This window comes from Chiloscyllium punctatum, chromosome 17 (assembly GCF_047496795.1).
Source record: "Chiloscyllium punctatum isolate Juve2018m chromosome 17, sChiPun1.3, whole genome shotgun sequence".
NCBI classification, from domain to species: Eukaryota; Metazoa; Chordata; class Chondrichthyes; order Orectolobiformes; family Hemiscylliidae; genus Chiloscyllium; species Chiloscyllium punctatum.
In genome coordinates, this window is record NC_092755.1 from 15,743,282 (window position 1) to 15,759,876 (window position 16,595).

General features: G+C 43.6%; 1 long non-coding RNA gene across 1 annotated transcript in view; it reads right to left on the minus strand.

Moving 5' to 3' along the window:
* Positions 1-324: 324 nt before the first annotated feature.
* LOC140487747 (uncharacterized) overlaps positions 325-16,595 on the minus strand; it is a 39,531-nt gene continuing 23,260 nt past the window's right edge. The window contains exons 3-5 of the long non-coding RNA XR_011962924.1: positions 11,375-11,556; positions 4,326-4,434; positions 325-2,072 (exon numbers count right to left, since the gene is read on the minus strand). This is a non-coding gene — a long non-coding RNA (uncharacterized lncRNA). The remainder of the gene's footprint in view (positions 2,073-4,325; positions 4,435-11,374; positions 11,557-16,595) is intronic.

A 16,595-nucleotide genomic window follows, 5' to 3' on the forward strand; every position in this document is an offset into this window, starting at 1 on the left:
CACAAACCAGCGGATCATCAACAGCATCTCCCCAGCCATTATTAAACTGAGGAATGGACTCACTAACTTCAAATAATGCTGATCTTGCTCACATTGATGTTGCCTATAGCATACACTTTCTGGTGTAGCCTGTATGCCTCAGTCTAAGTTTTTCCTTTACCCTATGACCTGTATGTCCTTGCTTATTGTAGGAGCGAGATTCCCCAGCTCGGGACAAAGATTCTGGAGGCAGACAGGACACAGGCACGGAATGGACTTTAATTCAAGCAAAACCTGGCTAATGCTGGGAGAATCCCAAAGGATCTTCCTCGAATCTGGCTTTGACATGAGAAGACAATCCTTTCCTTAAGCTTTAGCTCAGATCAGAAGGCAAATCAATGACACACTTCGATTTTGCAGTAAAAAGACAGTATTTTTATACGTTCTGTGTTGCAGTGATCATACACAACTTTGTCAGTGTACCCTCCACTCCCCTTCTGCAGAACCAATCTTGTAAAACAACTGATCAATGATGGACACTCCCAGGGACAGCCCGAGGTTCTGATTTGTTTCGGAAGTTTAACGATTGTTGTTATCTCTAGTCCTTGGGATCTTTCTATAATGCATTCCAAAGTTCGGGGCTCTGCTCTTTTCAGTCATATCCCTCATTTTTTATCTTGAAGGATTGCATAAATTCTATTCTCCAATGGGCAGGCTATCTCTTATCAAATTCCGTGATCACATTTTACAGGAAAAAGCTGATTCTGATACAAAATACGTAATATTATTATTTCTACGGTTAACCTTTCTCTTCGCGAATTCGACAAGACAAGCCAGGCATCTCGTTAAGGTTTTATTATTATGTTGAAATCTGTGTCCATGATTATTTACCAAATATTTAACTAGAACTTATTACTATTGTAAACAGTTTCAAAGGCACAGCTAGCTTCTGAAAGATAACTTGAGATGCTATTTTTGTGGATGAAAATAATCCTTACTGAGATCAGAATAAGTTACTTTGTGTAGTGATTCTTCAAAGTTTTTGTGCTACAAATTCATTTTTTCATCTGTGTTCTGTAACAAATCATCTTTTTTTTTAAAAAAAACCTTCTTTACCACTATATAGGCATGTTTCAGAATCTTGCGAATCAGATTATACTTTCTTTTGCTTTGGAATACTTCCCTGTTCAAAGGCCTTTTTTTCACTGATGCTGAAGCAATCTATTTTAATTTCTGTCTATTTTGTGGCTCTTCAGAAACAGACAGCTGAAGTAGACTTTTAATTTTCGGCCACTCCATGTCTCTAAAAAAAGGCAGCTCCAACTCTCACTATGATCTGCCAGAACTGTGTATAAACAAAGAGTTTCACTCTACTTAGATACATGCGACAACGAATCCTATCAAATCAAATAAAACCAAATCATATGATCGAGAGAGAGAAATTGTCACAAGGTCAATACACCCAGATGAAACCTCTGCAGACTGCCACATCCGGCAAAAAATCGTGATAGTCGATTAAACAACTAACTGTTAGAGAGGGCTTCACAATTATCCCCATTCTATCAATGGATCAGCTCTGCACATCAGTGTAAAAAACAAGGAAATAGTATCTGTACCATCCTCAGCCAGGGGTGTTGAGTCGATAATTCAATTCACCGTCATCATGATGCCCACAGGATCACAGATCAGTCTTCAACCAATTCAATTCGCTGCACGTGCCATGAAGAAAAAGCTGAACACAGTAGAGAGGCAAATGCAATGAGTCCTGACCCCATTCCTGCAATAGGACTGAAGACTTGTGCTGTACAACAAGCCGTGCCCCTGGGGAAGCGGTTTCCTTCCAGCTACAACTCTGACATCTCCCTGGCAATGTGGAAAATTACTCAGTGTCGGGGAATAATTACAATCTGGACAATTACAACCCTCTCAGTCTCATCATGATAGTCAAATTGGGAGTTCGTTTTGATAGAGCTGTCAAGCAGCACAGACATAAACTTGCTCAGTGTGGTTTCCGATCGGTCCCCATGTGGAGATGGTGCTGTTTTGGAAAAGTCACTGGATGAATAATCCAGACCAGGCTAATGCTCTGGCAGCTGGTGGAAGTTAAAAACAATTAATAAAATTTCGAGATCTCAAATCTGGTGTCAGTAACAATGGCCTTGAAGTCAATGTCGATTGTAAACACCAATTTCCTTCCCCAATGTACTTTCAGGAAGTGAATCTCCCGTGCTCTCCTGGTCTGGCCTAAAAGTGACTCCAAACACACAGACATGTGATGCACTCTTCAATGGTCTCTGAAAAGGCCAAGCAAGACACTCTATCGTATCAAACTGCTCTGAAGTCTAAAAGGATAAAACCTGATAGAACACCCAGCCCCCAACCTCGGTATGGAAAAGGGAACGGGAAACACAGTCCTGTTGAGCCAGCAGAGACGTCCTTCCTAACATCTGTGAACTTGTGACAACATTTACAGAGCTTTCCCACAAACCGCACAGAAACATCGGGAATGTAATAGGCCATACAGCACACTGAGCCTGCCCCATTCTAGTTAATGTCTGAACATCTCCTCAATCCACATTCCCCACACACTTTACACACCCCTTAATGTGATTAACCTTGTGAAGCTATAAAATAGGAACTGTGGTCGTCCCCTTGGTCTGTCGAGTTTGCTATCCAATTCAATATAATGATTGCTGACCCTTTATTTCTACACCATACTCCTGCCCTCTCCCCCATCCTTTGGTGTCTAGACATCCTTATTAGTCTTTAGTGCCTTGTCTTCCACAGCCTTATGTGAGAGAGAATTCCCAGGTTCACCAGTCTGTGAGTGCAGACATTTATTCGTATCTAAATGCAATGTGACCCATCTGTATTTAATACTGTGGCCTCTTGTTTTAGACTTCCCAGCCAGGGGAATTATCATCACTGCTTCCAATCTAACTCACCCTGTCAGTGTTTTATATATCTCACTGAGATCTCCACTCATCTTCCTAAACCCCATGCGATACAGGCTCAGTTGCCCCAAACTCTGCTCCACAAAAAGTCTGTCATCCCAGAGATCAGTCTGGTCATCCTTCGCTGCACTCCCTCAATGTCAGGTTTGTTCTTTATTAGGTACGGAGACCAAAACTGCACACAACACTGCACAATGTTCGAGTTGAGGTCGCACCAAGGGCCTGTACAGCTGCACTGAGACACCCTTACCCCTGGACTCCAGTCCTTCTGAAATGATGGTCAACAATAATTTATCTTCCTGACTGCTTTCTGCTCCTGCAATATTGCTTTCAGTGACTGGTGTACAGGGAGATCCCAGATCCTTTTCAATGTTACAGCTCCCCACTTGGTGGGTCTGTGTAAACTGGTCAGTGTGCCAATGTATTCCCTGTATTGGCTTCTTTCTGCAGAACTCACTGCCCTGCATGGAACACAGATGTCTGTCTAAACAATAACAGAAGAAAAGTGCAGTTCCCTTCATAGATCGACATTTCTCAACCACTTCCTTTTCCAATGGTTGGCTGGAACTTTAGTGTTTCACAACAAAGTAGACAACATCATATCTATCCACACTGCTCTTCATCTGCCACATGTTTACTCATTCACTCCATTTGTTTCATTCTCCTTTAAGTTTTTTTCACATTCTCCTCACTTTCAAAATCCTAGTTCCGTCAGCAGACTTGGAAACTTTGCATTGGAATCCCTCAACGAGATGTTTGAGATGTATTGTGAATATCTGGCGCCCCAGCATCAATCATTGTGATGACTCATGAGCCTTCCAAACTGAAACCCATCCATTTATTCCTCCTCATTGTTTCCTGTCAACACTCCCATTTTAACACCATGTTCATATATTACCCCCTTTCCCATGTGCTTTTACTTTGCTTACAAGGGTTGGGACTCTATTAAAATCCTTGCTGAAAATCCTAGTTCAGTGCCTCTATTGTATTTTCTTTAATTAATCTACCAGTGAGTTTCTCAAATGTTTCCCAGTTCATCAATCTGTGTTGTTTTTTTTTCTATGCCCATTATTTTCAGTTCCAATAATTTCTCCAAATTAGTTTATTTACTAGTTTCATTCCACATCATTTTCTCATCAGACTCAGGTTTTTTCCTATTGCTGGGAAGGCTTTGTTTATGCATTTTTCTGTGAAGGCAGAAGTGAAGTAGCTGTGTCATGTTTCTCTGTTCTCCATTCTCCATTCCCTGGTTTCACTCTGTAAAGAATCTGAAACTTTGACTAAAAAGAACAGCTGTTGTCTATTCACCCTGTCCATGCCCCTTGTAATCTTAAATCTGAATTACATTCCAACTCAACTTCCTCTGCTTCAAAATAAATAACTCGAGCTTACCCAGCCTCTCTCCACAGCTCGTATGGTCCATCCCAGGAAGCATTCTGGTGAATCTCTTCTGCACCTCATCCAGTACAATCACATCCTTCCTGTAACGCGGCTCCTAGAACTGCACACAATATTTCATTTGGCCTTACCGAAGTGCTATATAAAACTCGGATAATCTTTGTGTCAATGAATAAAGGCTTTATCTACAGTCATGCTGAACTCATCAATTATCATATCCAGTCACATTCAGGGATGTGTGGAGAAGCACGCTCTGAGCTTCCTAGTGTGATGCCGTTCTTTGAGTCCTCCCCTGTCTGTTTCCTTCTTCCAAAGTGCATCACCTCATATTTATCAGAGTTACATTCCATTTGCCATTGATCTGACCATCTGACCATTCTATCTGTATCTTCCTGTAATATAAGACCTCCCTCCTCACTGCCAACCACACAGCCAATCTTTGTGTCAAACACAAACTTACTTATCACACTCCCCCTACCCACTTCACATTCACATCACTTATGAATACCACAAATAATACGGAACACAGCACTGATCTCTACCGGGTACACCGGGGAAATTGGGCTCCAGTCACACAAACAGCCTTCTCCCATGAAGTTGAGTTTGGATACAACTTGCCAAGTCACTAATAGACCCTACATGTTCCCTGGTTGTTCTGTTCCACTTGATATACGTGAAGAATATCTGGGGATTCTCCTTAATCTTGCCCTGCTAACAGGCTTCCATGCCCCTGTGTTAGTCAGTCCCCTCCGAGGGAAGAATTTCCTCCTTATTACGGTCTTAAATGGCATATCCCTTATCCTGTCATTATTTGCCTTAAATATAGAGTAGACAGCTAGAGAAACATCCTGTTTATTTCCACCTCATCACATGAATCATAGATTTTTGAAATTTCACTGCGATCACCTCTCATGCTTTGAAACTGGAGAGGTCGCAGGACAAATCTCCCCATCAGAAAATCTTGTCATCTCAGGAATTAATCTGGAGAATGTCCATTGCACGTCCTCTGTGATCAGTGTCATCTTTCTTAGATTAGGTCACCGACACTACACTCAATACCTCAGGTACACTCTCACCAACACTCTATGCAACTGATTCATGATGCCTTTACCTCTATATTTCAATCCCTTTAAACAAACTCCAACCTAACTTTAACTTTCCAATTACATGTATTGCTCCAAATACCATTCACACTAACTGCATTTACAAACTCACTCTGTGAGTTATCGAGGCATAGAGATGTACAGCATGGAAACAGACCTTTCAGTCCAACCCGTCCATGTCGAGCAGATATCCAACCCAATCTATTCCCACCTGCCCGCATCCGACCCATATCCCTCCAAACCCTTCCTATTCATATAACCATTCAAATGTCTTTTAAATGCTGCAATTGTACCAGCCTCCACCACATCCTCTGGCAGCTCATTCCATACACGTACCACCGTATGTGTGAAAAAGTTGCCCCTTAGGTCTCTTTCACGTTTTCATTTTTTTAAGTGTGGAAACAAGTCCACAGCGACCCACCAAAGCACAAACCACTCCGATCCATCCCCCTAACCTAACAGTACAGGCAATTTAGCATAGCCAATTCACCTAGCCTGCACAAGTTTGGATTGTGGGAGGAAACCCACGCAGACATAGGGAGAATGTGCAAAGTCCACACAGCCTGAGGCGGGAATTGAACCTGAGTCTCATGGCATTGGGAGGGAGCATTGCTAACCACTGTGCCACCCAACATCCTTCACTTCTCAGCCTAAACCTATGCCCTTTAGTTCTGGACTCCCCGACGCCAGGGAAAAGACTTTCTCTATTTATCCTCTCCATGCCCTTCACAATTTTGTACATCTCTAGAAGGTCACCCCTCAGCCTCCAACGCTCAAGGGAAAACAGCCCCAGCCTGTACAGCCTCTCCTTATACCTCAAATTCTCCAACTCTGTCAACATCCTTGTAAATCTTTCCTGAACCCTTTCAATTTTCACAACATATTTCCGATAGGAACGAGACGAGAATTCCACACAATATTCCAACAGTGGCCTAACCAGTGTCCCGTACAACCGCAACATGACCTCCCAACTCCAAAACTCAATACTCTGACCAATAAAGGAAAGCAAACCAAACACCACCTTAACAATCCTACCTCCCGGCGACTCCACTTTCAAGGACCAATGAACGTGTACTCCAAGGTCTCTTTGTTCAGCAACACACCCATTGCCATTAAATGTCGAAGTCCTGCTAAACTTTGCTTTCCCAAAATGCAGCACCTCGCATTTATTTCAAATAAACTCCACCTGCCACTTCTCAGCCCATTGGCCCATCTGATCAAGATCCTGTTGTACTCTGAGGTAAACCTCTTCGCTGTCCACTACACCTCCAATTTTGTTGTCATCTGCAAACTTACTAACAATACCTCTTACGCTCGCATCCAAATCATTTACGTAAATGATAAAAAATTGAGGAACCAGCACTGATCCTTGTGGTACTCCACTGGTCACAGGCCTCCAGTCTAAAAAATAACCCTCCACCTCCACCCTCTGTCTTCAACCTTTGAGCCAGTTCTGTATGCAAGTGGCTAGTTGTCCCTGTGTTCCGTGAGATGTAAACTTGCTAACCAGTCTTCCATGGAGAATCTTGTCGAACGCGTTACTGAAGTCCATATAGAACACATCTACTGTTCTGCCCTCTTCGTAACTTCTTCAAAAAACTCAATCAAGATCGTGAGATATGATTTCCCACGGTTAAAGCCATGTTGACTATCCCTAATCAGTCCTTGTCTTTCCAACTCCATGTACATCCTGTCCTTCAGGATTCCCTTCGACAACTTGCTCACTACCGACGACAGGCTCACTGACCTATAGTTCCATGGTTTGTCCGTACCACCCTTCTTAAACAGTGGCACCACGTTTGCCAAACTCCAGTTTTCTGGCACCTCTCCTGTGACTATCAACGGTACAAATGTCTCAGCAAGAAGCCCAGCAATCACTCCTCTGGCTTCCCACAGAGTTCTATGGTACACCTGTTCGGTCCTGGGGATTTATCCACTTTGAAACGTTTCAAGACATCCAGCACTTCCTACTCTGTAATATGGACATTTTTCAACGTATAACCATCTATTTCCTGACATTCTATATCTTCCATATCAGTTTCCACAGTAAATACTGATGCAAAATACTCGTTTAGTATCTCCCCCATTTCCTGCATCTCCACACAAGGGCTGCCTTGCTGATCTTTGAGGGGTTCTATTCTCTCCCTAGTTATGATTTTGTCCTTAATGTATTTGTAAAAACCCTTTGCAGTCTCCATAATTCTACTTGCTAAAGCTATCTCATGTCCCCTTTTTGCCCTCCTGATTTCCCTCTTAAGTATACTTCTACTGCCTTTATACTCTTCGAAGGATTCACTCGATCTATCCTGTCTATCCCTGACATATGCTTCCTTCTTTTTATGAATCAAACCTTTTAGTTAGTCAGCAATCCCTATACTACCAGCCTTTCTTTTCATCCCAACAGGAATATACTTGCTTTGGATTCTTGTTATCTCATTTCTGAAGGCTTCCCATTTTCCAGCCGTCCATTTACCTGTGAACATCTGCCCCCAATCAGGTTTTGAAAGTTCTTGCCAAATACTGTCAAAATTGGCCTTTCTCGAATTTATAACTTCAACTTTAAGATCTGGTCTATCCATTTCCATAATTATTTAAGATCTAATGGTATTATGGTAGCTGGCCCCAAAGTGCACCTCCACTGACATCTCAGTCACCTGCCCTGCCTTATTTCCCCAGAGTAGGTCAAGTTTTGCACCTTCTCTAGTAGGTTAATCCACATACTGAATCAGAACATTTTCTTGTACACACTGAATAACTTCCTCTCCATCTAGACTCTTAACGCTACGGCAGTCCCAGTCTATGTTTGGAAAGTTAAAATCTCCTACCATAATCACCCTACTTTCTTACAGATAGTTGAGATCTTCTCACAAGTTTGTTTCTCAATTTCCCTCTGACTATTAGGGAGTCTATAATACAATCCCAATAAGGCGATCATCCCGTTCTTATTTCTCGGTTCTACCCAAATAACTTCCCTTGATGTATTTCCACGAATATCCTCCCTCAGTACCCCTGTAATGCTATCCCTAATCAAAAACTCCATTCCCCCTCCTGTCCTCCCTTCCTTTCTATCTTTCCTGTAGAATTTGTAACCTGGAACATTATCTGCCAGTCCTGCCGATCCCTGAGCCATGTTTCTGTAACTGCTATGATATCCCAGTCCCATATTCCTAACCATGCCCTGAGTTCATCTGCCTTCCCTATTTGGCCCCTTTGCATTGAAATAAATGCAGTTTACTTTATTAGTCCTACCTTGTCCCTGCCCGTCCTGACTGTTTGACTCGTTTCTGTTCTCAGTTTACCAATCTCAGATTGATCTATTTCCTCACTATCTCCCTGCCCCCAGCTCCCCCCCCCCCCCACACCCCCCACCACCCAAACTAGTTTAAAACCTCTCGAGCAGCTGTGGCAAATCTTCCTGCCAGTATATTCGCCCCCTTCCAATTTAGGTGCAATCCGTCCTTCTGGTACAGGTTCCTTCTACCTCAAAAGAGATTCCAGTGATCCAAAAATGTGAATACTTCTCCCATACACCAGCTCCAAAGCCATGTATTCATCTGCTCTATCCCTCTATTCCTGTCCTCACTAGCTCATAGCGCCGGGAGTAACACAGATATTATTACTGTCAAGATCCTCTTTTTTAAATTTCTGCCTATCACCCTGCAATCTCCGTCCATAATCTCAAACGTTTTCCCTTTTTATGTCGTTGGTTCCAATTTGGTCAATGACCTCTTGCTGGACCCTCTCCCCTGTCAGAACATTCTGCATCCTTTCTGAGATATCCTTGATCCTGGCACCAGGGAAGCAACACACTAATCTGCTTATTTCTCTGCTGTCCACAGAACCATCTGTCTGTACCTCAGACTAGCGAGTCCCCTAACACAATTGACTTCGTGGAATCCGACGTATCCCTTGTTGCATTAGTGCCAGTCTCCATACCACAAACTTGTCTGTTTGTGCAACGTTCCCCTGTGAATCCATCACCCGCTACATTTTCCAAAACAGCATATTTGTTTAAAATAGGGAGAGCCACAGAAGACTCCTGCACTAGCTACTAAACTCTCTTGCCTTTTTTGGAGTTAACCCATCTATGTAACTCTATCTGAGACTGTCCCTCTTCCTATAACTGCCATCCATCACATACTGTTGTGTTACCAATTCTGTATTGTCTTAAACTGTCTCTCCAACCAATCTATTCGATCTGATAGGACTCACAAGCAGAAGCATTTATTGCAGATATAATCTGCAGTAACCTTTAAATCTGATAAATGCACTCCGGTATCCAGCGATACATGAATTCAAACAGCAAAGGCAGTAACTCTGCAGGTACGCTGTCCTGTCAGTTTCTTCCCCTCACCATGTGCTTCCTTTGTCCGTTCTTTTCCCTGTTAAAACTTGCATAAAGGCTTCTGATAATTCAAATACACCATATCTCCTATACCACTACACCCCTCCTACACCCTTACAATTCTGCCATTTATATTCACACCAACAAATTCAATCCAACAGGCTCGTTGCTGGATCAGTCGGCATGGAGACCATTGTCACACACCGTTACTGTACTGCCCTTGCCATAAGTACATTCAGTGTCCTGCCTGTAACCATACTGACATTCCCATCACTGTTTGGTGCCTACAAAAGAATTCCTGCTAACGGTTGCTGCTGCTTGCTTATTCTCAACTCTACTTTTCAAATTCAGATCCACATGATTGTCTCATTAATGCATTAACCTCATCCTTCCTTCATACCTTGTTAGCTTTTTGCCTAGTCTGCATATTGGGACTAGATTGGGTTGGGATATCTGCACAGCGTGGGTGGGTTGGACCGAAGGGTCGGTTTCCATGCTGTACATCTCTATGACTCTATGACTCTATGCAAACAACCCTTCAGTATTCACTTCCCAGCGATGGTCATTCTGCAGCTACACCTCCGTAATGACAGTTCCATCAGATCTGTTCACTGTCATTCCATCTCCCTTATGGCGAATACAGGGAGTCGCACCTCAGTAGTGGGGGGTTGGACAGATGGGTAGAGGTTACAGAGATAGGGAGGCTAAGAATTAAACACAGTTACATCTGGTCAAGAATGTCAGAGGGACAAAGGTGTTTGGGGATTGGAGGAATTTACAGAGAGAGAGGGAGCTGGATTAGATTCTGGAGAGAGGGATAGGGATGGAGTTAGGAAGAGGCAGGCAGACTGAGAGACACAGACAGGGGGCTGTTTCATCTAGGAGATTATTGTGTATACTAACAGAGATATGGAAGGTTGTTGTGATTGAAGACATTTACAGATATAAGAAGGCTTCTAGGCTCTGGAGGCTACATAGATAGGAAGGCAATGGAGAATTCCAGGTTACTGGGTTGAAGACAGTTACACAAATGGGGAGGGTTGCACAAACTGAAAGAGGTTCCTGTGGTCGGGAGGGGTATGGTGTCGGGAATGAAGGTGAAATTTAACAAGATAAAGATCAAAGAATTGGAGAAGGATAAGGAGATTACAAATTTTTCACAGCTAAGGAAGGGTTGTAGGAGCTGGAGAAGATTACATAGATAGGGGCGGATGGAGAGGTTAAAGACAAATACATTGACATGGAGGGTGGTATTGGTGGGAGGAGCTTACAGGGATAGACAGGGCTGTCAGGGTTTACAGGGATGAAGGAATTTAGTACCTACTGGAGAAGGTTAGGGATTAGGGTGTTAGGGACTGGAGAACCTGACAGAGACAGAGACAGAGACACAGAGAATGATGTGGACTAGAGGAGATTTCAAACAGAGGAAGGATTATCGGGACTGGAGGATATTACAGAGATCACGAACACAGCATGGGCCAGGATTGATGCCTGCGATCCCCTGTGCTGTCGCATTGAGGACTAGTACAGAAGAGGTGAAAGCAGGACCCTCACAAGATGGTGAGAATGAAGTCTAGAATGTTGCTGTTCCTTACCCAGCTCTATATCTCTGTCCTGTCTTCCTGGTCTACCTCCACCCTGTGCTGTTTACTGTGAGTGATCTTACCAGCTGCAGGAATTACTGAAGGCTCCAGATCTCCCTCTCCATTTCTCTTGGCTGACCAACCAGTTTCAATGAGGTGATGGATGAGACAGGAGTTAGGAACATCCTGATGACCTGCATGAGACAGAAATAGACAGAATGGGAAATTAGACTGATGCAATGAGGATAACACATGCAGAGTGGCACTGAGTCCAGCAGAGATCTCGATAATCCCAGTCTCCATCCCTTGCCTGTGCTGCTGCATCTCTCTGGAATGGACAATTCTGTTGACTCAGGATCTCAGACCATCTGTAAGAGAGAGAAATGCTGACAGAGGCAGTAAATAGACTGACACAGTGAGGGATACCACATGGAGAGATACTGAGTGATATGACATTATTAAACACTGCATCAACAGGGAATTGTTTCAATTTGTAACAAAGACACTGGGATAATTGTGAGGGGATTCAACGTTCCTATCTCATCATCTCTTTGGCAGTGGCTCACAGATGAGGCTGACTCTCTCCCACTCTCAGTGGGGGTGGGGGAGTCTGGAGTTGGCTGTACAGACCGATGTGGCCTTCCACAGACTCTGTTACACTTGAGGCAGAAGGTGAACGTGGAAAGGGGGTGGGTGGGGTGTTGACATGACAGCGCGCTCCTTGTGCTGTTTTCTCCTGGATTCCCGTTTTCCCCACAGAAAGTCTCGAGGTGCTTGACACCTTCCCAATGCTCCTTCCCACTTCAGACGGTCTTGGCCGATTTGATTAAGAGATGAAAAAGAACCGATCAATTCTGAAGTAACCAACATTTAGAAATGTGGAGGAGTGCAGTAGGAAGAGGAAATATTGTCAGTGTTTAATCAGAGTAGCGGTACAGGGGGAATTGAAGGTGCTGGAGGTGGTGAGAGTGTTACAGAGAGGGGCAAAGGCCTGAACAACGTTACAAAGCCAGTACGGATTGCTGCAGCAGAGCTGTTTGCCAAGGTAGGGATAGACATATGTGTATTTCATTGATTCATTCAAGGCCTAAGGATATCACCGGATGGACCAGCATCCATTGCCCTCCTGCTAATTGCCCAGAGGCAACTCAGAGCCAGCCATATTGCTGTGGGACTGGAGTCACATGTGAGCCAGACCAGGTAAAAATATCATATATCCCTCCCTAAAGGACATACGTGAACAAGTTAATTTTTTCCAGATAATCAACAATGCTTATACAGTGGCCTCACTAATGTCCTCTACAGATAAACCATGACATCCCAACTCCTACTCTCAATGCTCTGCCCAATGAAGGGTGACCATCCCAAACGCCTGCTTCACCAGCCTGTCTACCCGTGACGCTACTTTCAAAAAATTGTGTACCTGCATCCCTGGGTCAATGAAATGATTCACAACAATATCCAAGGCCCAAACATTAATTGTACAAGTCCAGCCTGGTCTGCTTTACCACAATACAACATCTTGCATTTCTCCACCTGTTATTCCTAACCTCAGTGGTCCAGCAGTACTGTTGATTCCATTGTACTCTTCGATATCCCTCTTCACTGTCCACATTATCACCAATTTCAGTCTCACTCACAAACTTGCTAATCATGGATCCTGTATTATCATCCAATCTGTTTATATAAATGATGCACAACAGTGACCCAGCACCGAACCCCATGGCACACCGTTGGTCACAGGCCTGCAGTTTGGGCAGAAACCCTCTATGAATATGTTCTGTCTCCTATAGTCAATCCTGTTTTGTATCCAGTTGGTGAGCGCTCCCTGGTTATGTCTGATCTAAACTTACTAACCAGTCTGCCATGTAGAACCTTGTCAAAGGCCTTGCTAAAGTTCATGTGGACATCGTGTACTGCTCTGCTTTGACCTCTCACTTGTCTACCTCCACACTCACATTTGAGGCATGATTTCCCATGCACAAAGCCATGCTGACGATCGTTAATCTGTCCTTACCTTTCCAAATGCACGATGATCGTTTCTCTCAGAATCTCATCCAACAACTTACCACCCCTGCCATCAGTCTCACTGGTCCGTAGTAGCTGTCAATGATACAAATATCTCTGAGAGGGGCCCTGCAATTTCCTCCCTCGCTTCTCACAAGGCGCTGGGGTATATCTGATCATGTCCAAAGGTTTTATCTAACTTTTGCATTTTAAGACATCCAGCACCTCCTGTTCTCCAATGTGAACTCTTTTCAAGACATCCCTATGTATTTTCCCAAGTTCCCGAGCTTCCATGTCTTTCACCACAGTAAAGCCTAACACACAATACTTGTTCAGTATCTCCCCCATCAGCAGTGATTCCACACAGACAGCCTCATTCACCTTTCAGGGGCCCTATTCTCTCACGAGCTAATTTTTAGCCCTTGTTGAAACTTGTCAAAATGCTTCTGAAATTTCAAATATCCCTCTACTGCAACTAGCCTTCCCCACCCTTATCTATTCTGCCATTTATGGTCACACCAAAATATAGGATGCAACAGATTTAAAAATATTCCCCTTTTATAAAATCATACATCTCACATTGTTTCTAAGTATCTAGTTCTCATTTATTGTCATATTCTTTATAGCACATTCCAGCACGTTCCCGACTTACTGTCAGGCTAACACCGTTTGGTTTCAGACTGACTGCACAAAGGATTTTGGGAATCCTTGTGATTCAATCTGAAACAGGTAGCTTACAGGACCAGCAAGTAATCGAGAAGGCAAAGGGAATGGAGTCTAAATATAGGGAGGTCTTGCTAAAACGATGCAAGGTACAAGTCAGACCACACCTAGATTATAATGAATAGTATGTGTGCCCTAAGGAAAGACATTCTTGTGTTGGAGGCAGGCCAGGGAAGGTTCGCTCGGCTGATCCTGGAGATGGCGGGATTTTCCAATGAGAAGAGGTGGAGGAGATTGCCCTTGAACCTATTGGAGTTTTGAAGAATGGGAGAGAAATTGAATGAAACATCCAGGATTCGGAGGGGCTTTGACAGGTTAGATGTCGTTAAGTTAGAAAATCGAGCAGTACAGCAGAGTAATAGGCCCTTCGGCCCACCATGGCTGTGCTGACCATGATGCTATTCTCAACTAATCCCATCTGTCTGCACATGGGCGATATCCCTCTATTCTCTGTTTGTTCATGTTTCTGTCTAAATGCCCTTCAAATGTTTGCTCTTGTTGCCACCTCTCCCACCTCCTGTTTGTTTTTTTGCTGATCCTGCCTAAATCCCTACAACCCCTCAATAATCACATTGCTCGGTAAAGACAATTGGCCTCATTCATCTCACTTAAAACTTCTCACTCTCACCTTAAACCGATGCGCCCTAGTATTTGATATTTCGACATTGGAAGGAGGATTCCAACTATCCACACTATTCACGCCTCTCCTCATGCTCTTTACCTGTACCAGGTCACCCCTCAGACTCGGATATTCTCGCAAAACAATCCAACTGCGTCCAACCTCCTTAAACACAGTCATCCAGGCAATATTCTGCCAACCCTCTGTTGGAACCTCCCCAAAACCTCCACATCCTTCCTGTGGTGTGTCGATGAGAATGACACGCAACTTTCCAAACATGGTCGAATGAAGTTTCATTCAGTCACAACATGACATGCAAAAGTCTGTACTCAATACTGTGCCCAATAAAGGTTAGCATGCCATACTCCCCCTCGACCACCACATCCTGTTGTGTTGTTATTTTTAGGGAGCTATGGATTTGCTTCCAATGTCTATCTGTTTATCAATGTTTCCAACTAGTCAATTAGTGTACTTCTCTCTTCCATATGACTTCATAAATATATCACTTCACACCTGTCCCGATGAAATTCAATTTGCCACATCTCTGCCCAACATTACAGCTGATGTATGTACTGCTGCAACCATGAACACTCTTCCTCACTATCCACAATTCCCCTATCTATCCCTAATCATTACATGCCTTTCCAAATGTCGACTGCAAAATTACCACTCAAACTGCTGACCTTTTCATCTGAATCCCAGATATAAATTACACACAGACATCACAGCACTGATCCTTGTGAAACAGACGTCCAATCAGAAATTGACCACTGCACATGCCTCTGTCTACTATCACCAAGAAAATATTGCATCCGTCTTAACAACATGCATGGATTGTGATTTGATCTCCCAGATCTCCCTTGCTATTTGGAAGCTGTCGATTCAAAATGACTCTATATTTTGATTCCCAGGTTAAATTGGCTGTCTCATTAATGCACTGACTGCGTCCTTTCTTCACAACAAAACGGGACCTTGATTGGTTTTTTGCTGATCCTGCCTAAATCCCTACAACCCCTCAATAAACACATCCCAGCGATGGTCATGCTGCAGCCACACCTCCACAATAACAGTTCGATCATATCTGTTCCCTTCAGTTAATGCTGTCATTCCATCTGCCTTGTTGCAAATGCATGGCGCGTGTCACCGAGAGAGGGCCTTTGAGGGATGGTTAGAGGTCACAGAGTGGGAGAGATGTTTGGGGGTGTGACAATGTTGCAGGGTTAAACATAGTTACAGTTGCTACAGATTGTTCGCAGGAGAAAACATTTTATTGTTTGGAGGAAGATAGAGAGATAAAGCGTATTTGATTAGATTCCAGAGATAGGGATGTGTGTAGGGTTGTGGATCGTTACATGGACAACGTTGATCAGGGCATAGAAACATTCACAGGATTCCAGGATGTCGTACATTTAACAACAGTTGTGGGATCTGGAGAATATCACAGTGATAGGGTGGATGGTATGGACTGGGGAATATTACAGGTAAAGGGAGGGTAGTATGGACTGTAGAATATTACAGGAAAAGGGAGGGTCGTATGGACTGGAGAATATTACAGGGAAAGGGAGGGTCGTATGGACTGCAGAATGTTGCAAACACATGGAAGATGATATAAGCTGGAGAATGCTGCAGCAATAGAGAGGAGTATATGGACTGGAGGATGTTGCACGGACAGGGATGAAGTTGTAGACTGGATACAGTTAGAAGGAGAGATGAATTTATGCACTGGAAGGTATGTCAGAGAGAGTGCGTGGTGTGCATGCTGCAAGATACGACAGGGATAGGGAAGCTTGTAGAGACTGGAGGAGAGAGTGATAGAGAGTCTTATGAGAGACCAGATTCACTTATGGGCATAGGATATGCTACAGTGAGCAGAGCCTTTTGCAG